The 25,223-nt window shown below is 43.7% G+C and overlaps 1 protein-coding gene across 4 annotated transcripts in view; it reads right to left on the reverse strand.

The window, feature by feature from the left end:
• Positions 1-25,223, reverse strand: part of TBL1X (transducin beta like 1 X-linked) — a 226,795-nt gene that overhangs the window by 73,830 nt on the left and 127,742 nt on the right. For 2 of the 4 annotated variants that reach the window (XM_023739421.1, XM_023739422.1), the window contains exon 3: positions 9,811-9,888. The gene's annotated coding sequence lies outside the window, so the exon portion shown is untranslated. The other 2 variants (XM_023739423.1, XM_004385180.2) reach the window with 2 other exon arrangements.

Raw genomic sequence — 25,223 nt, forward strand, 5'->3', positions numbered from 1 at the left:
ATAATTATATTAAAATTTTATAATTAGCTTAAACACACACACACCCCCTTGGGGGAGATGAAGCCGCACGAGAGGCAGAGAGAAACCATATCGCTTGTTACTTCCCATCAAAATGCACTGCATTAGCGCACCTACGACTTCTGGCACCTAGAAGGCCAGCGAAAACTTGAGGAAGGGGGTGAGAATTATGGGGGCCTCTGGGTCCGGAATTTGTGGGGTGCAAACGGTTAATGCGCTTAGCTGCTAACCTAAAGGTTGGAGGTTCACGTGTACCCAGAGGCATGCTGGAATAAAGGTCTGGCAATCTACTTCTGAAAAATCCTTCCCTAAAAACCCTATGGAGCACAGTTCTATTCTGACACACATGGGGTTCTTCTATGAGTTGGAATTGACTCAACAACCAGCAACAACTGTTGGGTCTGAGGAATGCGTCTGGGGTCCCTGGGTGGTGCAAACGGTTAGCGCACTGTGCTGCTAACCCAGAAGGTTGGCAGTTTGAGTCCACCTGGAGGCACCTCTGAAAGCAGGCCTGACGATCTACTTCCAAAAAACTAGCCACTGAAAACCCTACGGGGAACAGTTCTACTCTGACATGCACAGGGTCGCAAGGTCAAAGTCAACTTGACGGCAAGTGGGCTGGTATGAGCAGGAGGCTGTAAGGATGAAATGCCTTTTTTTTTTTTACGTAAGTCCTCACGGCAATGCTGGGCGCAGACTCAATACCCAGTCCACGTTAGCTCTTTCTCTCATTCAGCCACTCTGAACCCCTCCCCACCCCCAGAGCTACCTGAGAGGCCTCACGGCTGAGCCTGGGAACACATACCCCGCCAGAGCCCGACACAGGCCTCGCTTCCTCAGAACACTGAATCCGCGATTTCGGACACGTAGGCAGCACCTTCAGCCAGCAGAAGAAAGACCCACGAGCAGATGTGTGCACTTCTGAGTGGGTGCTGGGGAGATCTGCGCTCCCAGCCCCTGAGTTCTGAGAGGGCCGGTAGATGCCTTCCACTCTCTCCTTTTCTAGAATAAAGGGGTGCCCTCGCGGCACTGACAGATCTTCCTTGGCGCCGAGCAGCAGGGGAAAAGGGGGCTTTAATTAGTGTAACTGTGTTTATTTTCTTTCCTGCCCCAGTTGTGACAAGAGACAACCTCACTGAGGCTGATCTGGGGTCTATGGAGTTGTGACTGCACAAAAAGGAAACACCCGCCTTTCCTGCCAGCCCTGCCTTCCCCCACCAGCCCTTCCACTGAGGAGTTACAGCCCGAACAGTCTCTCATTGTGCTGTTCAACCAAGGAGAAGAGAAAATTAGTGCCGGCTGATGGCATTTCTGTAGTTTCCTCAAGAAAGATGAGGATTTCTATATAAATGACAATTTGGGATTACAGCCATCCAGCAGCTGAAGTGAAAATGATTTAGTATTTCTTCCTTTTACGATTTAATTTCAAAGCCACAAAAGCTCCTACCAATTCACATTTGCCTTCACAAAATGTTGGCTAAGAGTTTCATTTTATTTAGTACACACCTGTAGTATTATAGGGTATCGTTCTCTGGGAAGCCAGAGGAACGCTTTCTATCCAAAATCAACAAACATCTTAGCGGCTATTTAATTATCTTACAAGATAGAGTCGCAAGGGTACTTGAGAGTTTGTACTGGGAGCCAACAGACAGGGTGAAGATGTCTCTTACCAACAGGAAGAAGGAGCCCTGGTGGTGTGGCTGTTAAGCACTCAGCTGCTAAGCCAAAGGTGGATGGTTTGAACCCACCCAGCGGTCCCACATGAGAAAGGCCTGGCAAGCTGTTTCCTTGAAGATTACAGCCTAGAAAACCCTATGGAGCAGTTCCACTCCATCACTTACGGTCACCATGAGACAAAACTGACTCAACGGCATCTACCACCACCATCACCACCACCATCATCACCACCAAACAGGAGGAGAGCCGAGTTTTGAAACAGTAAACTGCTAAGTGCACATTTATTAAAGGGAGCGCTCTGCTTCCCAATTTAGGGAGGAAAATACAACCTAGCTCTGGCATCCTTTGAGGGAAAGAGTTCTTGTTTAATAACACACCCCATTACCAAAAGACCTTTTAAGGTTTTTGAAAGCACCAGAAGAACTAGATGGTACCCGACTAACACCAATGACCGCCCTGACAGGGAATACAACAGAGAGTCCTGGATGGAGCAGGAGAAACGTGGGGTGCAGAACTCAAATTCTAGTAAGAAGACCAGACTTAATGGTCTGACTGAGATTAGAGGAACCCCGGAAGACATGGCCGCAAGACTCTCTATTAGCCGAAAACTAAAACCATTCTCAAGGCCAACTCTTCAGACAAAGATTTGACTGGACTATGGGACGTAAAATGATCTCGTGAAAAGTATGTTTCTTAGCTGAAGTAGATACATGAGTCTAAATGGGGAGCTCCTGTCCAGAGGTGAGATGAGAAGGTAGAGAGGGTTATGAGCTGGTTGAATGGACATGGGGAATCAGGGGTGGAAAGGAGGAGTGTGCTGTCACAGTACGGGGACAGCAATTAGAGTCACATAACAATGTATGTATAAATTTTTGTATGGGATAAAATAAAAAGTCAAAAAAAATAAGAAGATTTTTGAAAGCAGTCCCTTGTCTCTTAAGGGGTGTAACAATGTTTGCCTCTTTTCTGCTATGAGCTTGTCGGCGTTTGTGCTGGAAGGATCCACTGCTTACAGTAAGCATCTGGAAGAGACTCAGGTGTTGGGGACTTGTCTTCACGCAGACTCCGGGTTGTGCACCACAGCACCTGGAAGGCCGGCTCCAAACGAGCTGATCACAAGAGGTACTCTTCTCTCTGCGTTTCTTCATGGAGTGGGCATGCCCTTAGCTGGCTCAGATGGAACAGCTCCTCCCTCCCCCATAGTCTCTGTCCATAACGCTTTTCTCTATTAAGACGTGAACTGAGTTTACTTCTATTTCACAGTCAGCAGCTACTGAAGACGAATGTTTTTTAACATTTACATATTCAATCAAAAAGCACGTTTCTAAAATCTGTTTGAGGACCACCTACTTTGGGGATTTTTTAAAATCATTTTGCACCTTTCTTCCTGCTAATATTAAGCCAGTATTAGCTCTTGAAATGTGTTACTGTTTGATGACAGAATGATTTAACAAATTACAGTAAAGACATGCTGTTCCGTTCACTGCTGTCGAGTCGGCTCCTATTCATGGCGACCTTACGTATCACGGAAAGAAACGCTGCCCAGTCCGGCATCACCTCCATGTTTGAGTCCTTTGTTGTGGCCACCATGCCAACGCATCTCACGGAGGGCTTCCCTCATTTTTGCTGGCCCTCCAATTTACCAAGCACGACATCCTTCTCCAGCGATTGGTCTTTCCTGATGACACGTCCAAGGCGAGAGAGCCGAGGTCTCCCAGCCTGGCTTCTAAGGAGCACTCTGGCTGTATTTCTCCCAAGATTGATTTGTTCATTTTTTCTGTCAGTTCGTAGTACATTCAATATTCTTTGCCAACACCACAGTTCAAATGCACGGGGGGAGTTCAAATGGTTTTAGAGTACAATGTACTACAGGGCTTGGGTTCCAGGTATGAGGCATACTGCTATATGCTCTATATGATTGACGTCACTTAATGGTCGTAACTCTGAGAAACGAACACGGCCACTGCTCTTGCTAGCAAGACTTTATAGGTTTGGAAATGCAGGCTCAGAAAAGATAACCCAGTTAAATTCCGGGGCAGCCAGGATTTAAGGTTCTGCTGCCTGACACGAAACCCTATGTCATCTTAAGGTGGAAGAGAAAACTTTCGAAGCTGTGTAATGGGAAGACGCTTAGGGTAGCATCCCAAATGGGAGAGGAAAAAAAAACCCACAACAAAACAAAACAGAAGGCAGACGTGCGCTTATAGTCCGTCCCGAACATACACAGGAAACACTGGGAGGGCGGGGAATACATGGAAATATCAACTAGTTCCGTCCTGGTGGCGCAATAGTTAAACGCTTGACTGTTGTTACCCGAAAGACTAGACAGTTCAAAGCCACCCACCCACAGGCTCTGCAGGAGAAAGACCTGATGATCTGCTCCCTTAAAGATTACAACCTAGGAAACCCTATGCAGCAGTTCACCTCTGTCACTAGGTAGATTCAACTCGACAGCACCTAACGACAACAACATATGTGTATTATTTACAACCAGAAAAAATTTCCAAAAAGGGAAAAGAGTTTGACCAATTTTACGGCCGTATTTATTTATTTGGAGTCAAATGGTCTAAGGTCCCGGGGTGGCACAAACAGTTAAGCGCTCAGCTGCTAACCAAAAGGAAGAAAGGCTTGGCAACCTGCTTGTAAATATAGTTAAGGAAATACTTTTTTTTTTCTTATCAGAGTTCAAATGCCAGGCGGAAGCACTGCCATTTAAAATATGAGACTAAACCAGTGGAACACAACGCAGTCAGTAAGACTGTTCCACGACGGGAAAAAATGCCTGAGATAGTGGTATGTACAAAAAAAAAAAGGTTTCAAGATGGAAGGTGCATGATGCTAAATTTTGTTTGGTACACACACACACACACGCGAGCGTGCGCAGAAGGGACCCTCCAAAATGTTCACGCGCCCATCTCTAGATGTGGGATGATGCTTACAGCTCTGGGTATGTACGTGTTCCTTTCTGTAGCTTCCAAGTGTTCTACTAGAAATAGGCACTATTTCCATAGTCATTAAAATGTAATGAAAACTTGGCAGTGCCTTCAGAAATAATCAGCATGAGAGCGACTCAGAGCTCCTAAGGAGGAAATGAGGCCGCAGGGTCAGGAGGCCAGGGTCTTGTGATAGAAGAAGAATGGCACTCTTCAGGGAATTAGAAAGGCCTCCCTGGTGAGCGCTTCTCAGAAAGGGTCCCTTCTGCGCCTGGACGAGGCCCCAGCCAGTTACTCATTAACGCACAAGGGTGTGATTGCTGAGGGGCTCAGAGTGCCCGTTCCTGTGGGTGGAATAATTAGGAAAAGACCAGTGGTGATGATCCCACAACATGATGTTCTCCTGGCTCTTGTTTCTTGGTGGTATGAGGTCCCCCTCCTCTCTGCTTACTTCTCTCTTTTCCATCTCAAAAGAGATTGACTCAAGATACAACCTAATCCTGTGGATTCAGTCCTGCCTCATTAATGTAACTGCCTCTAATCCTGCCTCATTAACATCATAAAAATCAAACTCATTGCTCTCCAGTCGATTCTGACTCATAGTGACCCTACAGGACAGAGTAGAACTGCCCCATAGAGTTTCCAAGGAGTGGCTGGTGGCTTTGAACTGCTAACCTTTGGGTTAGCAGCCAAGCTCTTAACCACTGGGACACCAGGACTCCAAAATGTTCTCAGACACAGTCAAATGTCCCCTGGGGGGAAGAGGGAATTGCTCCAGGGCAAGAACCGTTGACTTAGGGCGGGGGCACAGGTCCAGGGCCCCTCTGAGTTACACCACAGAAAGGCCCTCAGATGGCCTGTGGAAAAGCTGTGGCTGCTGGAACATTTGCAACGCCTCTGTGAAGTAACCACAACCTGGGCTGTGACTTAACCACACTGTGGACCTCTCCAGGCTTGGAGCCCCGGGCAGCCTCCAACTCAAAAGGCCACAGCGGCAAAACGTGGAAATAAAACAGTTGTGATCCTCTAGGTCAGGGTCAGCAAACTGGTGCCCGTGGGCCAAATCCTGCTGCTTGAGAGCTGAGAATGATTTATACATTTTTAATGGTTGAAAGCAAAACAAAAGGAAGAGTATGATTTCATGGTCCATGAAAATTATATGAAATTCAGATTCCAATGTCCATAAATCAAGTTTTACTGACATTCTGCCACATTCATTCATTTACGTATGGTCTATAGGTGTTTTTAAGGAGCCCTGGTGGTTAAGTACTTGGCTGCTAACCGAAAGGCTGTTGGTTTGAATCCAACAGCTGCTCCACGGGAGAAAGATGTGGCAGCCTGCTCCCATAAAGATTACAGCCAAGGAAACCCGATAGAGCAGTTCTACTCTGTCACATGTGTCCGCATGCCACATGCTATGTAGTTTTATGCCGATCTTCCTTCCAAGGCTTTCTTTCAAGCACAGTGATTTCAATTAAGGAGCCCTAGTGGTGCAGCGGTTAAGAGCTCAGACTGCTAACCAAAAGGTCGACTGTTCGAATTCACCAGCTGTCCTTGGAAACCCTACAGGGCAGTTCTCTCTGCCCTATACGGTTGCTCTGAATTGGAATTAACTCAACGGCAACAGGTTTGGTTTTTTTTTTTTTTGAGTGGGGGGTTTGGTTGTGCAGTGGTTAAGCACTCAGCTGCCAACCGAAAGTTCAGCGGTTCGAACCCGCCAGCCACGCCACAGGAGAAAGAAGTGGCAGGCAGCTTCCTTAAAGGTTACAATTTTGGAAAACCCTATGGGGCAGTTCTGCTCTGCCTAAAGGGTCACTTTGAGTTGGAATTACATCGAAGGCAATGGTACAGCCATTTGAATCCACCAGCCGCTCACTGGAAACTGAGATGCAATTAATTACTTTTGTGCGTGGCTTTTCTAGCCATGAGCTTGTAACTCCCACCCAGGTGATTGTGATACGGTAATCGTGGCCTATCGAGGCGATGGGTCAGTTTTGCCTTAAAAGAGAGCCAATTCCACAGCAGAGGGAGGAACCCACCACCACCAAGGAAGAAGAGGCCAGCAGGAGAGACCAGGCAGCAGGGGACAGCGCAGTGGGCTTCCCGGCCCACAGAGGGAGAAAACTGAGTCCCTGTGGGCAGACACTGAGGGCCAGGGAGAGGTGTGCCTCCGAGCACAGCTGGGAAGAGGCTGTCCTGATGGAAGAACTGTATCCTTGGGTGTTCCTGAGCCTGAATTGTAACTGTTACTTTCCTAAGAAACTCTGTAATCATGAGTATGGTCTGTGAGTTCTGCGAGGCCACTGCAATGAATTATCGAACCCAGTAGAGTGCTGTAGGAGGGACGGCTGGCATCAGAATTGGTAGAGATGGTGGAGAGAGGAGGCTTGTCTGGCCTCCACGTCATAGGAATCCGCCTTGGGCTGTTGATCTTGGTTCTCCCTCCCCTTTGTGGGGCTGGAGGAGGCCAGACACTGCCCCGAAGCCATTTTTACAGAAACCCTATGGGGCGGTGCTACTGTTTCCTATAGTTGCTATGAGTCGGAATCGACTCAACGGCAACAGGTTTTTGGGTGATGCGAACGGTTAAGCGCTTGGCTACTAACTGAAGTGCTGTGGAGTCAACTCCAACTCATGGCCGCCCCATGTGTGTCAGAGTAGAACTGTGCTTTATAGTTTTCAAGGCGGTGGTCTTCTGAAGTAGATTGCCAGGCCTTTCTTTCGTGGCACTTCTGGGTGGACTCAAACCGCCAACCCTCCAGTTAGCCGAGTGTGTTAACTGTCTGCACCACCCTGGTGCAGCTCCCATCCTGACTTGTGACACCCCAACATGTGGACTTTCCCTGTGAACATATCATCCATGGTAACACCAAGATCTAAGAAAAATACCATCACTTTTACCATTATCATGGTCCACTGTGGATGGCACTCAAAAGGGGCATGTGTTGTTCAAATCATATCAATTCAATGGGAACACTGATTAGCCTCACCTTCTTAAGCACAACACCCACTGCAGCTAGAAAGAGTATGTTCTTCACAGATTATTCCAGAAATACTGATGACTGCAGGTACTGTGGTATGCAGGACCTGGGTCTCCTTCTGAGGACGCTCCTGAATGACCACTGGCGTACAGAAAGCGCACGACACTGTGCTGTTAAGTGCTACAAAAAAATTCTGACAGTTACAAGGCCGAACACAAACGCCTCATGCACAACAGGAATTCTCTAATGTGTGCTCAATTCCATTATATTGAGGGCTGTTCTACCCAAGTACTGAATTAATACCCAGTCAAAACACTGAATGAGAAACAGACCCCCTTCCTCATCTTCTCGCTAAAATTTAGAAGATGGTTCAACTGTATTTCAAAAGACAGTAACAGATAGTGCTACCACTTGGAAAAGTTTGGCAGTCCCTCAAACGGTGGGACGTGGAACTCCGATATGCCTGGGCAATTTCACTCCTAGGCACATACCCCACTCCCCCCAAAAAAACGTTGCTGCCATCAAGTTGACCCTGACTCACAGCAACCCTATAGGACAGAGTAGAACTGCCCCATAGAGTTTCCAAAGCTGTCAATCTTTACGGAAGCAGACTGCCACATCTTTCTCTGCAGAGCCGCTGGTGGGTTTGAACTGCCGACCTTTCAGTGAGCAGACAAGTGCTTAACCACTGTACCACCGGGGATCCACAGACACATACGCAAGACAACTGAAAACATATGCTCATACAACAACATGCACAGGAATGTTCATAGCAGCACTATTCCCAATAGCCCCCAAATGTAAACAACCCAAATGTCTGCCAACAGATGAATGAATAAACAAAATGTGGTCTCTCCATACAATGGAATATTATTCAACCCTAAGAAGTAATGCAGTACTGACACAGGCTACAACGTGGAAGAACCGTGAAAACAGGCTCAGTGAAATAAGCCAGACACAAAACTTGACTTAACATTGTAGAATATACTACTTTTATTAACCAACGATACTTTTCAAATATCTAAACAAAATATCAAAATTCTTCAACATGCTTACTTTGTTAGAACAACTCACATACGTTTCTGGTTTTAAGCAAAAAGACTTCAAAGAATAAGGTTCTTATTTTAATTAAACTTAAGTCTACCACTTTAGTTATGGTTGGTTCTCTTAAAACAGCAAAGCAAAATCCTTCCTAAATATTGATCTTTATGTTTTTAAGTTATAAACATAATTAGTTACCAGAAACTCAATGGTTTTTTCTTGTTTTTCTTTTTAACTAGAAAAGCATTAGATAATCAGAAAATACAATAATAATAAAACTCCCACTCCCATCTACCAAAAGAAACTTTTACAGACCTTTTTTTGGGGAGGTGGGATAGGTACACATCAGCCTTAGTTATGGATGTGGGCTCCAACTTTTGACACCAGTTATACCTGCAACCGTTTAGTTGTCTATCATCATCTCATTAGATCTACAAATGGTAAGGTGCAAGTTTTTCTAATACGTCTCAAGGTTAACTGGCACACCAATTTGCAGACAGACACAAATCATATTAAGAAAACTAATAAAGCACAGCGTTAAGGTACAGGAGCCAAATAAAATCCATACTCATGTGTCCAATTACAATTAACTTCTCAGGTTAATTATAATTCTCAGTGTCGACGAGAGAGATTGATTTTAGAATGTGGCATCTTTTCGTGGTAAGACCCAGAAAAGCTGACCACAGATTGTTCAGTATTCAACATTCATACAAGGCTAGTACAAGCCCACTCCATCACCCAGAAGACTACACAGCTCATCATGATTTCATTACGTTCTGTCCAAACCATTAACTCAACCCGTGGCCGTCAAGTCAATTCCGACTCATAGCAACTCTACAGGACAGAGTAGAACTGCCCCACCGGGTTTCCAAGGTTGTAATCTTCGCAGAAGCAGACTGCCACATTTTCTCCCGAGGAGCGGCTGGTGAGTTCAACCACCGAACTTTCGGTTAGCTGACGAGTGCTTAATCACTGCGCCACCAGGGCTCCCATGCCCTACCAACTACCTTTCAGTTCAGCAAGGAGAATGACCTGCAACCTCCTCCTGAAAAAAATAAGTTTAAAGCAGAAGGTGTTTGGTTTTGGCAAAATGCAGGTCTACTTTTCAACTAGATTTTAGGTGAAACAATAATGATCCCAAGTAAGGAGAGGCTGCTTACCTTTACAGTGACTTCATGTGTAGACCTCTGGGCGATGAACTTTCCAGCATCCGATCACATAAACTGCAAAGCACCTTCCTAGTGAGAAATGGGGAGATTTTTTTTTTAAACTTAAAAATCTTCATCTCTTACCTCTCCCATTCTTCTATGTTTTTTCTTTGAAAATCAACTGCATCCAAGTCTAACATAACATATTTTACTGGTTCATAATTTTCCTTAGTCCTCTTCAAACACAGACTATGGGGGAGGGGAGGTTTGGTTTGCAATGTTAAAAAAAAAGACAAATGAAAATAGCCAGTCAGGTATCATTTATCCATGCAGAAACTCAGAATAGATAAAATTCATATTAGCTCAGATTTTGCTACTGCTATAGAATACATCAGAGCCCTGGTGGTTCAGAGGTTAAGAGCTTGGCTGCTAACTGAAAGGTCAGCAGTATGAATCCACCAGCTGCTCCTTGGAAACCCTATGGGGCAGTTCTATTCTGTCCTATAGGGTCGCTATGAGTCGGAATTGACTTGATGGCAATGAGTTTATTGCATATACCACAGACTCCCAAATCAGTCTTATAAGAAATGTAACCAGAATGCTTCTTAGAAGCAAGGATGGCAAGACTTTGTCTTGCTTACTTTGGATACATCATCAGGAAAGACCAATCGCTAGAAAAGGACATTATGTTTGATAGCGAGTCAGCAAAAGGAGGGAAACCCTCAGTGAGATGGACTGACACAGTAGCCACCAACAATGGACTCAAACATACCAACAATCGTGAAGATGATGCAGGACCGTCCATCATACATACGGTCACCACGCATCAGAGCCCTAAGAGCCAACTCAATGGCAATTAACAACATGATATAATGATAAATTAATGCCCATGTTAGGCATATATATCTTAGGGACTGTGTCTTAGGCAACAGGCTTGATAAACTAAACTGTATACACCCTCAGGAGAAGGAAACATGTTTTAGAGAAACTTTACACATCATTTGAGCTAAAATTTACAATAGCAACGACATTCCTATTTGTGTGTATATATTTATCCTCACGTACGCTGTGCTCTTAAGGATACAGACACTTTCAAGTCTTTTTGTCTTTGACTCTCCTACAATAAGGTAAAACAAATGCACGACTAATGAGTCTCAACTTTTCAATTAGTTATTGTTCTCACGTTTCCCTCTCATAGGAGTTCTATTTGCATTGGATCTGGAAGAATTTAGGTTTGTATCTCATTAAAAGGTCATTCTTTTTTTTTTTTTTGGTAAAAATACATCACTCACAGACACGAAGCACCGTCTAAGCAATGAGTCCCCTCATTCTTCAGTCACTATAAACTCCCGTCAGTCAACCAGCAGTTACTTCACGACGTTTACCTTCTGCCTTATAAAATTTCCCTGCTTGTCAATGAATCCAGCCTCCCAGAGGGCTTACATGACCCACTATCATCTACAAAAGGAAATTAAGAGCCCACCACTTTCTCTAAAGTCTTATTCAATAGTCTTAAGTGATAGGGAACAGGGTGCCAGGTTTAAGATGACTCTAATCACAAGCCAAATGCTGAGTGAGGGTGTTTCTCATTAGTGAATTTACACGGGACCACATGAAGTGTATTAAGAAGATTCCAGTAAATGATTCCCACTGGGCTATGTTTACAGCTTGGCTGTTTAAGGAAAGGAGATAAAAGGATTTCTCCAGGCAGTCCACAGGCCCTTCAGGTTCACTATGGACCGTTTTTTTACAAAAACCGTAAGGATATACAAGACAAAAGTAATAACCTGGCCTTACTTGGCCTTCTTTTCCACCCACCTCTGACACTGAAGAAAAGTAGGGCTAAATAATGAAATTTAAACAAAATCCATCTACAACTCTGAACAGAAGTTAAAGGGCAACAGTGTGTGTCAGGCACAAGGAAATATTGATTTTTCCCTATAAAATGAAAAAACATATAATTATTTAAAAAAAAATCTGGAGTGGAGATGAATCAGGAATTATATTAAGCTGAAACCAAAAGCAAATTACTGTTTTCAGGATTAGGTTGTAAATTACTAGGGGGAAAAATAGCCTTACAATGGAATTGCTAAATACCATCAAGTATCAAAATATGAACAGATGTCACTACAATAAGCCCCAAACTGCCTGTAAATGAAAACATTAAAATCCATAATAATTCAGTAAGTAATTAATATACAAACAGCTCTTATTACAAGCTGTTCAAGAAAAAGCTTTAAAATCAAATTCCTATTCTTTGGTCCAAAACAGATGCTAACTCACAAATTAGAATCTTGAAATGGAAGATTATCTTTTATATATGTTGCTACACTCAGTAAGTGAAATCATCTTATCATCTGTGTGTGATCAACTCAAAAACTGGGAAATCTGCTTAATAACATTATTCTGAATATGAAACATGACAAAACTAATCAGCCTACTGCTAGAAACAATAAATTAAAATCAGAAATCAGATCTTCTGAAGCCAGTACCTGGAAAATTACTGGTTTTCCCATTATTAGTACCCGTACAGAACTATTATCAATAAAAAGTGGTAGCAAGAAATTTTACATATTCCAAAATATTTCTGTGAAGTGCAATTGATTTTAACAAAGACAATGCTTTATTTATTTATTCTCCCCCCTCTCCCTTAAAAGTAAATGCTGAGGACTTGGTAAGTACAAAAAGGACTCAAATTTTCTGGCTAGTCTCTGATTTTGGCATGGTACAGCTCGGTGTCCATGGGTACAGGCAGTCCTTCTGCACAGCACGTTTAAAAACCCTTGAAGAGCGTCTCTGAGCTGATATAAGCTAGCATCTACTTGCTTTTCCCTAGAAAGTGGGTTAGAATAGAGCTTGTAGTGCCACACACATTTTTTAAAAGAATTAAAACACTACAATCAAGTCAACTACATAGTATTTAGAAACCGCTAATTTTGGTGGAGTTCTTGCCTCCCATGTAGGAGGCCCAGGTTCGATTCCTGACCAATGCACCTCACATGCAGCCACCACCCATCTGTAAATGGAGGCTTGCAGACCAAGATGGACTAGCAGAAAGGCCTGGCGGTCTACTTCTGACAATCAGCCAATGAAAACGCTATGGATTACAACCATCAGATCCACAACCGATTCTGGGGATGGCACAGGACGGAGCACGGTTTCATTCTGTCGTGCATGGCGTCGTCATGAGTCGGGGGCCAACAACAAATACCCTCCCTCAATCCAATTATCTTTATCTTTTAGCCACATAACCAAACGTAAGCCTCCAGATGTTCCACTAGTAAGGTCCTGCTGATGGTTTATGTACAGACATGAGCAGTGACTCTGGGTCTTGCCTTTTAAACACTGAGCGGACATTATGCTGAGAGCCAGCTGCGACCCCTGGGAATGCCAGAATAACAAGAAAAAAGGAACTGGATCCCCCGAAGACCCTGGGGATTTGCTGCCTACCCTTCACGGACCACTGCTGGCCTCTGGATATCACATGAGAAAGATTACATTCTCTGCTGGAGCATAGTATTTTTTTTCCTTCTTATTGTGCTTTAAGTGAACGTTTACAGTTCAAGTTAGTCTCTCACACAAAAATTTACACATACATTATGTGACCCTAACTGCTCACCCCATACTGTGACAGCACACTCCTCCTTTCCACTCCTGATTCCCCATGTCCATTCAACCAGCTCCTAAGCCTCTCTGCCTTCTCATCTCACCCCCGGACAGAAGCTGCCCATTCAGTCTCTTGTATCTACTTGAGCTAAGAGGCACACTCCTCATGAGCATCACTTTATGCCCCACAGTCCAGTCCAATCTCTGTCTAAAGAGTTGGCCTCAGAAATTGTTTTAGTTCTGGGCTGATAGAGAACCCAGGGGCCATGCTTTCTGGAGTTCCTCCAGTCTCAGTCAGACCATTAAGTCTGGTATTTTTACTAGAATTTGAGTTCTGCACCCCACCTTTCTCCTGCTCCATCAGGGACTCTCTGTTGTGTTCCCTGTCAGGGCGGTCATTGGTGGTAGCCGGGCACCACCTAGTTCTTCTGGTCTCAGGCTGATGGAGTTTCTGGTTTAGGGGGCCCTTTTCTGTCTCTTGGGCTAGTATCTTCCTTGTGTCTTTGGTGTTCCTCATTCTCCTTTGTGGAGCACAGTATTTTGGATACTTAATCTATCCCCTAACTAGAATACAGCATCACTGGAGGAATGACCCCTTTCCCAATCCTTTCTTCCTTACTGTAACCCTGTACCCTGAGATTCCCTCCATGATGCACCCATAACATGATTATGCTTTTTCGTCCCTAGGAGCAAGAAGACCTGCAATGAGATGTACTGACACAGTGGCTGCAACAATGGGATCAAACACAGCAATGACTGGGAGGATGGCACAGGACCAGGCAGTGTTTTGCTCTGTTGTGCACAGGGTCACTATGAGCTGGAACTGGATTGATGGCATCTAACAACAAAGCAAGAAGAGAAGGTCCCTGGCGATTTGAACCCGCCCAGCGGTACCACAGAAGAAGGGCCTGGCAATCTGCTTCCATTAAGATTACAGCCAAGAAAACCCTATAGGGCAGTTCCACTCTGTAACACATGCGGTTGCCATGATTCAGAATCAATTGGATGGCAATAAAGTTGTGGTTTTGTTGGCAGGAAGAAGACTTATCTTCCTCGATCTGATCAACACTATTTACTTCTAGGCTTGACAGATGGCGTATAGGCTTAATAAATGTTAGCATGATGAATAAATTTGAGAATGATTCACGCACCATCTATATGTCCATCAATAAATCATACAGTAACTGATTACATACTTACCATAGTGGATTTCAACAATCTCTCTACCCAGTTCACTCCTTCATGTCTGCCTTATTTTTATTGCAAACTCTCAGAAAGAAATGTAACATTTTCAGACAGATACTGGAATTCAGAAGGATTTTGCTGGCGTTATTTTTACTGGCATCTTCGAGAACACAGACCATCAAGGGATAAATTAAGGTTTTCTTGTTAGAAGACTGTTCTCTCACAGAAATATACAAGCAACGCACAGGGTTTTTTTTAGGCTTGGGAAGCTTGAACTCTAAAGATGACAGCACTAGACTAAAATGAATGTTTAAGTGTGCCGAGATGGTAATGACTTACAAAAATAAATGTTATTTTTAATATAACAATAGTGTCAAGAAGTAGGACAGTTCTAGATTATGTAGATCCACTCGGAATTAAAATCAGGACAATACCCTCATTTCTCTCTTCACTCACCACACTATGAAAACGGGTACTTCGAGGTAAAGAGTCACAACACATTCATTACTTACCTATCTCAGATCATCTCATCTTTGAAAAAAGGTCACTTTTGGAATGCTCTTTATTTGGATGAGTGACTTTTTGCCACTGTCATAAAGACGTTGTCTCATACTTGAAGAACGCTAAAAGGATGTCTCCCCCTTTTTAAGTTGTATGCATAAAACACAACAAATAAAAATGTTTTGTATTGTTTACTCAATGATAAGACTCTATTCTGTACACAAATTCCTACGGGCTAACCTTTAACAGGAGCCCTGGTGTCACAGTGGTTAAAGCGCTTGGCTGCTAACTGAAAGGTCAGCAGTTCAAATCCACCCAGCTGTTCTGAGGAGAAAAGACCTGGCAGTCTGCTCCCATAAAGATTACAGTCTAGAAAACCCTGTGGGGCAGTTCTACCCTGTCACATGGGATGGATACGAGCCAGAATTGACTCAATGGCTCCCAATAACACCAGCAACAGTTAATCTGAATTAATGAAATTTAAAATGTATCTCTGTCAATGAAACACTAGATTAAGGAAAATAATTCAGAAAGTGAAGCTCTCACTAAAGTGTTCCAAGGATTGTGAGATGGTGCGGGGCCAGGCAACATTTTGTTCAGCTGTACATGGGTCGCCATGAGTCATAGCTGACTCAATGGCAACCAACAACTGCTGTGTCTAGGACATCTTAGGGTGAAAATGTGCCATCTCAGCGGCCACATTTCACTCTCACGGGCATCTTCCCCATCATGTAAAATCTCTGAACTGTCGTCCTCGATTAACACCAACTATCTCATCTGACAGACGAGGAGATCAATGTCCACTGAGGCCAAAGATTACTTCTCTCACCGTGAGAGCACCTGTCTTAGTCATCTCGCGCTGCTATGACAGAAATACCCCAAGTGGATGGCTTTAACCAACAGAGTTTTATTCTCTCCGAGTTTAGGAGGCTACAAATCCTAATTCAGGGCATCAGCTCCAGGGGTAGACTTTCTCTCTCTCTGCTGGCTCCAAAGGGAGGTCCTTGTCATCAGTCTTTTCCTGGACTAGGAGCTTCTCTGCACAGGAACCCCAAGTCCAAAGCTCCCGACGCTGCTTTCTTGGTGGTATGAGGTCCCCCTGTCTCTCTGCTCGCTTCTCTCTTTTATATCTTAAAAGAGATTGGTTTAAGACACTATCTAATCTTGCAGATCTCATCAATATAACTGCCACTAATCCATCATAGTGATAGGATTTACAACACATAGGAAAATCTCATGAAATGACAAAATGGTAGCCAATCACACAATACTGGGAATCACCGCCTAACCAAATTGACACATATTTTTGGGGGATACAATTCAATCCATGACAGCAGCAGAAAGGAAACTGTGGACAAGGAATTTCATTTCGACCCATGGAATTCAATTAGTTCTTTGGGAATAAGATCCATGCAATTCCTAGGCACTCTAATTCCTGTTTAATCTTTATTAGCCGATCCTGCCGTCAAGATTTAAATGCTTCCTTAGACGGGACTCCCTGGATGGAGCAAATAATAAAGCACTGGACTGCTAACAAGGTTGGCATTGCAAATCCACCCAGAGGTGCCTTGGAAGTAAGGCTTGCTGATCTGCTTCTGAAAGGTCACAGCCTTGAAAATCCTATGGAGCAGCTCTACTCTGTACACACAGGGTCACCAGGAGTTGGAATCCACATGATAACAAAGTAGCAACAACAACAGTTCCATCTCAGGTGCAGGGAACTTACAGCAAATCACAAGCAGTAACTATTACTCATGTAAAGGACTGTAAAACCTTAACATGGACAGTGCTCTTTAAAAGTGTGTATTCTTACATCAGGCCTAGTTTCACGTGACTACCGCCAGCAACAGAGTCCTTGGGTGGAACAGACGGTTAATGTGCTATGCTGCTAACCAAAAGGTCGAAGATTTGAGTCTACCCAGGAGAAAGGCTTGGCAATCTACTTCCAAAAACTCGGCCACTGAAAACCCAATGGAGCACAGTTCTGTCTGACACATGGGGTCGCCATGAGTCAGAGCTGACTTGAAGGCAACTGGATTTTAGTAGTACAGCTGGGTGTGTATTATTAACAGGCTCTGGGGGTGATATTTCTGACAACAAATTCAACACTCATTTATTAATATTCTGAATCAAGTATTACCCTCTAAATGATATTTTGAAAATGCTGTTAAAATGAAAGAAGAACTTATCAGAGGAAACGGATACTTCAGACTTTCTGTTCTCTGTGCACAACTTTTTACAAGTCACAGAAGGCGCTCACTGCTGCGAAAAGCTTCTTGCAAAAAAAAATGTTGAAAACGCCCTAGAGTTCCAAGTATGACATTTACATGCTTTCATAGAAATACCACAGATTAAAAATAGAAAACTGTGCCTCTTAGTTTTGTACCAATCTTGTCCCCAAAAAACTACATTAAAAAAAGTAAGAAAATTTTGAGAAGGCTTCCTCAATTTGGTTCCTCCATTATACTGAGATTGCTTTCCTATTTGATGGGAATACACAGTTCCTTAAAAGTCGCAATAGAGAGCCACATTTTCGAATTACGAACAGGAAAGGAAACGTGTCTGAAACGGACATGCGTCAGAACTTGGTGGGGGTTTCACAGTATGCCTCTCTACGGAGGGCATGTCCTGGGGCATTCTGCAGTGATAAATGTGAAAAGGTGATGAAGTGGCATTTAGAAGATGTACTAATTAGTCAGACAACTTGAGGGGCCACACTCAGATCCGTGGAAAAGCTACCACCCGTCTGTCAGCTTGTCATACTGCAGGGGCCTGTATGTTGCTATAATGCTGGAAGCTATACCACGAAAGCTGGACAATGAACAAGGAAGACCGAAGAAGAATTGACGCCTTTGAATCACAGTGTTGGTGAAGAATATTGAATATACCATGGACTTCCAGAAGAACAAACAAATCTGTCTTGGAAGAAGTACAGCCAGAGTGCTCCTTAGAAGCGAGAATGAGGAGACAGATACTCGTCTCACACACTGTGGACGTGTTATCAGGAGCGATCAGTCCCTGGAGATGGACATCATGCTTGGTAAAGTAGACGGTCAGCGAAAAAGAGGAAGACCCTCAGTGAGATGGATTGATACAGTAGCTGCAACAACAAGCTCAAGCATAACAATAATTGTGAGGATGGCACAGCACTGGGCGGTGTTTTGTTCTATTGCACGTAAGGTCACTATGCGTTGGGACCATTTCGACAGCCCCTAACAACATACCACCAGTATTTCACATTCCAGCAGGGTCACTCATGATGGACAAGTTTCAGCTGAGCTTCCAGACTAAGACAGACTAGGAAGAAAGGCCTGGCAATCTCCTTCTGAAAATCAGCCAGTGAAAACTCTATGCATCACAACAGAACACTGTCCGATATAGTGCTGGAAGATGAGCCCCCAGGTTGGAACGCATTCAAAACACACAGTGGTTGCAGCAATGGCCTCGAACACACCAACGATCATGAAGATAGCGCAGGACCGGGCAACATTTTGTTCTGTTGTGCATAAGGTCACCATGAGCGGGAGCAAACACAACAGCAACTAACAACACAAGATGGTCCACACGGTCAACACACATGTAAATATGCTTGCTTCACTTTTTATAATTTTAACCCATTAGACCAGGGGTCAACAAATCTGTTCTTCAAGGACCAGAGGGTAAATATTTTCGACTCTGTGGGCCGTATGGTCTCCGTTTCAACTATTAACTCTGCCATTGTAGTTAGGAAGCAGCCACTGATGATATTTAAATGAATCTGAGTGGTCGCTGTGTCAATAAAACTTTAATTACGGACAGTGACATTTGAATCTCATATAATTTTCATGAATTCTTCTTCTTTTTTGATTTCTTTTTCAACCACTTAAATTGTAAAAACCACGCTTAGCTTGCAGCTTGCACAGAAGCAAGATATGGCCCCTGAATGCTAGTTCTCTGACCCTTGTGTCAGACAACATGGACCACGGCTAGATTCCATGTTTATCATACATCTCACAAAGAATACATAAAAAGGAACCTTCAATGCAAATCTCTTTATTCCAAAGACACTTCTCTTTGTAAAAAAAAAAAAAAAAAAAAAAAAAATTCGGAAGGTCAGAATGGTTGTGACTGAGGAAACAGGCAGCCGATTTATTTTTAAACTGTGAAATTAAGAGTCGAAAGTAAATATATGCTTTTTTTTCTTTGCAAGGCAGATTCAAACCCTTAACTGTGAAATGAAAGATGCAGACAGGCGTCATTCTGAGATAGTGCCCGGTGGAGCAGCCACATGATGCAGCAGCTGTCTCAGAATCCTGGTGGTTTCTGGAATTTCTGAGCATCAAACGTAGGAACCCTGCAGCCAGCTTCTTTCTTTCCGCAGAGAATTCAGCTATGTGGTAATGGAATGGCACATTGTGGTTAATTAAATTCTTATTAATCTGTGTGGTTGGGAAATGGGATAGATGTTCTTGTTAAATCAAGGTTAATCATAAAAATCATTAAAAAAAAAAACTGACACATTATGCGGTTACTAGCTGTTGAGATCTGTACCCGTGGTTGTAAGCAGAAACCCTAAGAAGCCCAAGAAAACAAAGGTATTCAGATATAATCTACATGGGATTATTTCTCCCCACTCTGGAGGAAACTCAGGAAAAAAAAGGAAATTTAAGCAAAATCCTTAGTTGGAAGTTGTCTCCCTTAGTTAAAAACAAAAGAATTAAGAAAAGTAAGGTGGTGTCTGGCTACCACCACCGACTGCTCTAACAAGGATCACAACAGAGGGTTCCAGACAGAGTGGGAGAAAAATGTAGAACGAAATTCAAATTCACAAAAAAGACCAGATTTACTGGTCTGGCAGAGACTGGAGAAACCCCTGAGACTACGGCCCCCGGACACTCTTCTAACTCAGAACTGAAGCCAGCCCTGAAGTCCATTTTTCAACCAAAGATAAGATAGGCCAGTAAAACAAACAACACATACGAGCCCAAATGGGCAACACCTGCCCAAAAGCAAAGACGAGAAGGCAGGAAGGAACAGGAAAACCGTTGCAAACCTGAGGTGGAAAGGTGGACAGTGCTGACATATTTCGAGGAATGCAACCAATGTCATGAAACAATCTGTGCATAAATTATTTTTTTTTAATTTTACTGTGCTTTAGGTGAAAGTTTATAGTGAAAATTAGTTTCTCATTCAAAAATGTATGCACAAATTATTCTGTGACATTGACACGGTGTATACATTTTTCAATGAGAAACTAATTTGTGCCATAAACTTTCACCTGAAGCACAATAAAATTTTAAAAACCAATAATCAGATGACAACATTAACATATTTTCCCTTCAAAAAGCCCCTATAGTAGGTTCATTAAATTCTGACTTCCTGGGGGCACCATGAGTCGGAACCAACTTGACAACAACTGGTTACTGGTTACCCTAAATCTCTCGGGAGTCCCTGGGTGGTGCAAACTGTTAATGGCGCTCGGCTGGTAAACGAAAGGTTGGCGGTTTAAATCTACCCAGAGGCACCTCCGAAGAAAGGCCTGGCGACCTACTCTGAAAAATCAGCCATCACTAACTCTACGGAGCCCAGTTTTACACTGGCACACGTGAGGTATCCATGAGCGGGAACAGACTCCATGGCATTGGTTTTCTAAGTTTCTAAGAAAAAAACAAGGAGTTATCAAATGACTCTAATACCATAAGTTTCCAAACGCCGTTTTTCTGATCTCTGGGTGCCTCTGGTTAGTATCTTTGGGCAGGACCCCACCATTCCGTCTCCCTAGTGAACTCACCCAGTCCCTGGCTCCAAATCCCAAATGCTCGACTAGTCCCATGCTCAGCTCCACATGCATCCCTGCTGTGGCCCACATGGCATCCACCTGGACGTCCAACAGGCATCCTCAACTTGACATTTCCACAGTGGAACCCTTCATCCACCCTGCTAGCATGTCCCTCCTCCAGTCTACTTTGTCTCTGTAAGACACACTGTCCTCCCACTCAGGCATCAAATGTCAGACCCCACGCTTCCCCAGAGAGGACATGTACATATCCGAATCCAGACACTGTCTGTAACATTCCTAGATGGCCCTGCTGCAGCCAGCTGTCCTTGTCACTGTTACTACATACTAGTTACTGTTGACTCTGACTCATGGCAAACTCATGTGTGTTAGAGTAGAACTCTGCTCCATAGGGTTTTCAATGGCTGATGGTTCGATGCAGATTGCCAGGCCTTTCTTCTGAGGCATGTCTGGGTGGACTCAAACCACCAACCTTTCAGTTAGCAGCTAAGTATTTTAACTATTTGTACCTACCATCCAGAGACTCTATGGCTACACTTGAATTTAATATTACATGGATGAAGTATGAGCACACACAGAGTGATCCATTAATTTGTTTTTTTAATGAAAACCAAGTTCAGCACTTTATAAAGACAGGATAAGGGTGAGAAATGACGGAAGAAATAATGACGTAAAAGAGCTGAACAGAAGATTTCAAAGGGTGGCTGAAGAAGACAAAGCAAAGTATAATAATGAAATGTTCAAAGACCTGGAGAAAGAAAACCAGAAGGGAAGAACATGATCGCCATTTCTCAAGATGAAAGAACTGAAGAAAAAATTCAAGCCTGGAGTTGCAATTCTGAAGGGTTCTATGGGCAAAAAACTGAACGACGCAGGAAGCATGAAAAGAAAATGGAAGAAATACACAGGGTCACCGTACCAAAAAGAATTGGTCGATGCTCAACCATTTCAGGAGGTAACATACGATTAAGAACCAATGGTACTGAAAGAGGAAGTCCAAGCTGTACTGAAGGCATTGGTGAAAAACAAGGCTCCAGGAATTGATGGAATACCAATTGAGATGTTTCAGCAAATGGATGCAGCGATAGAAGCGCTCACTTGTCTATGCTAAGAAATTTGGAAGACAGCTACCTGGCCAACCGACTGGAAGAGATCCATATACATGCCCATTCCAAAGAAAGGTGATCCAATGGAATGTGGATATTATCGAAAAATATCATTAACATCACAGTCAAGTAAAATCCTGCTGAAGATAATTCAAAAACGGTTGCCAACAGTACATCGACGGGGAACTGCCAGAAATACAGGCTGCATTCAGAAGAGGACGTGAAACAAGGAATATCACTGCTGATGTCAGATGGATCTTGGCGGAAAGCAGAGAATACCAGAAAGATGTACCTGTGTTTTACTGACTGTGTTACCTATCTAGCGCTGCTGTAACAGAAATACTACAAGTGGATGGCTTTAACAAACAGAAATTTATTCTCACACAGTCTAGGGGGATAGAAGTTCGAATTCAGATGCTAGGTCCCAGGGAAGGATTTTTTCCCTGTCAATTCTTGGGGAAGGTACTTGTCATCAATGTTCCACTGGTCTAGAAGCTTCTCAGCACAGGGACCCCGTGTCCAAAGAATGTGCTCTGCTTCTGGCACCTCTTTCTTGGTGGTATGAGGTCCTTCCCTCTCTGCTTGCTTCTCTCTCCTTTTATCTCTTGTGAGATAAAAGGTGATGCAGGCCACACCCCAGAGAAACTCCCCTTACACTGGATCAGGGACCGGAGTAAAGGTGTTACATCCCACCCTAATCCTCTTTAACATAACCTAATCTTGCTTCCTCAACCACAGTCAGGGATTACATGAGGTCAAAAAATGGCAGATAATCACACAATACTGGGAATCATGGCCTAGCTAAGTTGACACACAATTTTGGGGGACACAATTCAATCCATAACACTGACTGTGCAAAAGCATTCGACTGTGTGGCTCTTAACAAATTATGGATAACACTGCAAAGAAGAGGAATTCCAGAACACTTAATAGCGCTCATGAGGCACCCGTACACAGACCAAGAGGCAGTCATTCGAACAGAACAAGGGGATATGGCATAGTTTAAAATCAAAAAAGGTGTGCGTCAGGGTTGTATCCTTTCGCCATACTTATTCAATCTGTATGCTGAGTGAATAATCCAAGAAGCTGGAATATATGAAGAAGAATGCAGCATCAGGATTGGAAGAAGACTCATTAACAATCTGCATTATGCTGATGACACAACCTTGCTTGCTGCAAGTGAAGAGGACTTGAAGCACTTACTGATGAAGATCAAAGAACACAGCCTTCCACATGGATTACACCTCAACATAAAGAAAACAAAAATCCTCACAACTGGAACAATAAATACCATCATGATAAATGGAGAAGACTGAAGTTGTCAAGGATTTCATTTTACCTGGATCCACAATCAACGCCCATGGAAGCAGTAGTCAAGAATTCAAACAACATACTGCCTTGGATGAATCGGCTACAAAAGACTTCTTTAAAGCGTTAAAAAGCAAAGATGTCACTCTGAGGACTAAGCTGTGCCTGACCCAAGCCATGGTATTTTCAATCGCCTTATATGCATGCGAAAGCTGGACAATGAATAAGAAAGACTGAAGAAGAGTTGATGCCACTAAGTCGTGGTGTTGGTGAAGAATATATCATAGACGGCCAGAAGAATGAACAAATCTTCAACTTCCTTATTTTGGACACATCATCAGGAGGGACCAATAGCCAGAAAAGGACATCACGTTTGGTAAAGTAGAGGGTCGGTGAACACGAGGGAGACCCTCAATGAGATGGATGACACAGTGGCTGCAACAACGGGCTCAAACATACCAACGATCCTAACGGCGGCTCAGGGCTGGGCAACACTTCGTGCTGTCGGACAAGGTCGCCAAGTGTCAGAGCTGACTTAATGGCAACTAATAACAACAATGTATTTCCAATACCAAGACTAGTCCTGGGCACACAGCAGGTGCTCAGGAAGTATTCCTGAGTTAACTGCATCTGCTACACTGAGAGAGGAAGTGTGTTCATGGAGAGCTTAACATGTGCAAGGCGCTGTGGAGCAGGGAAGGACACGTGGAGATGGAAGACAAGCTCCGTTTCCGGGGAAGGAGCTCACGGTACACGCGATGCTCATTCAAGTGCAGAGATAACTGCCAATGCAGCATTCTATCGCCCCAGCCAAGGATGGGAAAGGCCATGTAAACGCCCACATTCATGTTCATTCCGCCACTCAAGGCCGTGATTAACACAGGTGACATCAAATTCCCAGGAGTGGACAAGAAAGAGGCTGGGTAGCTGCCTCTGGCCACACAGCTAGTTGCTCCTCCATAATGGACTCAAGAGTAGACAGTGGGAGAGAGCCAGCAAGCACTCAATGCTGGGCTTCCAAAGTTGGGACAGACACCCTTGGAAGAAGCTCTTGCTGTGCCAAATCCCAGAATTTTCCACCTACGTGTGATTGCTTCAGCAACGTCACTTTCCCACTAGAGTGAGCACAGAGGCTAGGGTAGAGCCTGCGAGTTGTTTCTTCTTTTCCATTTCTCCTTACATCCTTTGAGAACAGGACTCTTCATTTGTAGCTGGGTACGTGGGCACACCTCTTCCAAATGAGGAAGTTGTCCACGTGACTTGTTGTCCTTAGGTGCCCTTGAGTCAGTTCCAACTCATAGGGATCCTACGTGCAACGGAACGAAACACTGCCCAGTCCTGCGCGATCCTCACAATCCTTGCTATGCTTGAGCCCACTGTTGCAGCCACTGTGTTCAATCCATCTCCTTGAGGGTCTTCCTTTTTTTTTTTTTTTGCTGACCTTCTACTTCACCAAGCATGATGTCCTTCTCCAGGAACTGGTCCTTCCTGATAACATGTCCAAAGTATGGGAGACGAAGTCTCGCCATCCATGCTTCCAAGGAGCACTCTGGCTGTACTTCTTCCAAGACAGATTTGTTTGTTGTTCTGGCAGTCCATGGTATATGCAGTATTCTTCGTCAACATCATAATTTAAAGGCATCAATTCTTCCTCTGTCTTCTTTATTCACTGTCCAGCTTTCACATGCGTAAGAGGCAACTGAAAATACCATGGCTTGGGTCAGGCACACCGTAGTCCTCAAAGAGACATCTTTGTTTTTTTAACACTTTAAAAAGGTCTCTTGCAGCAGATATGCCAAGTTCTGGTTAATAGCTATGGAACAACAACAAAAAAAAAACTCAGTTGCTATGGAGTCAATTCCAATTTACACAGAACTCATGGGGTTTTCAAGGCTGTGACCTTTTTTGGAAGTAGATCATCAGACCTTTCTTCCGAGGCACTT

This window comes from Trichechus manatus, unplaced genomic scaffold (assembly GCF_000243295.1).
Source record: "Trichechus manatus latirostris isolate Lorelei unplaced genomic scaffold, TriManLat1.0 scaffold00134, whole genome shotgun sequence".
In the NCBI taxonomy this organism is placed as follows: domain Eukaryota; kingdom Metazoa; phylum Chordata; class Mammalia; order Sirenia; family Trichechidae; genus Trichechus; species Trichechus manatus.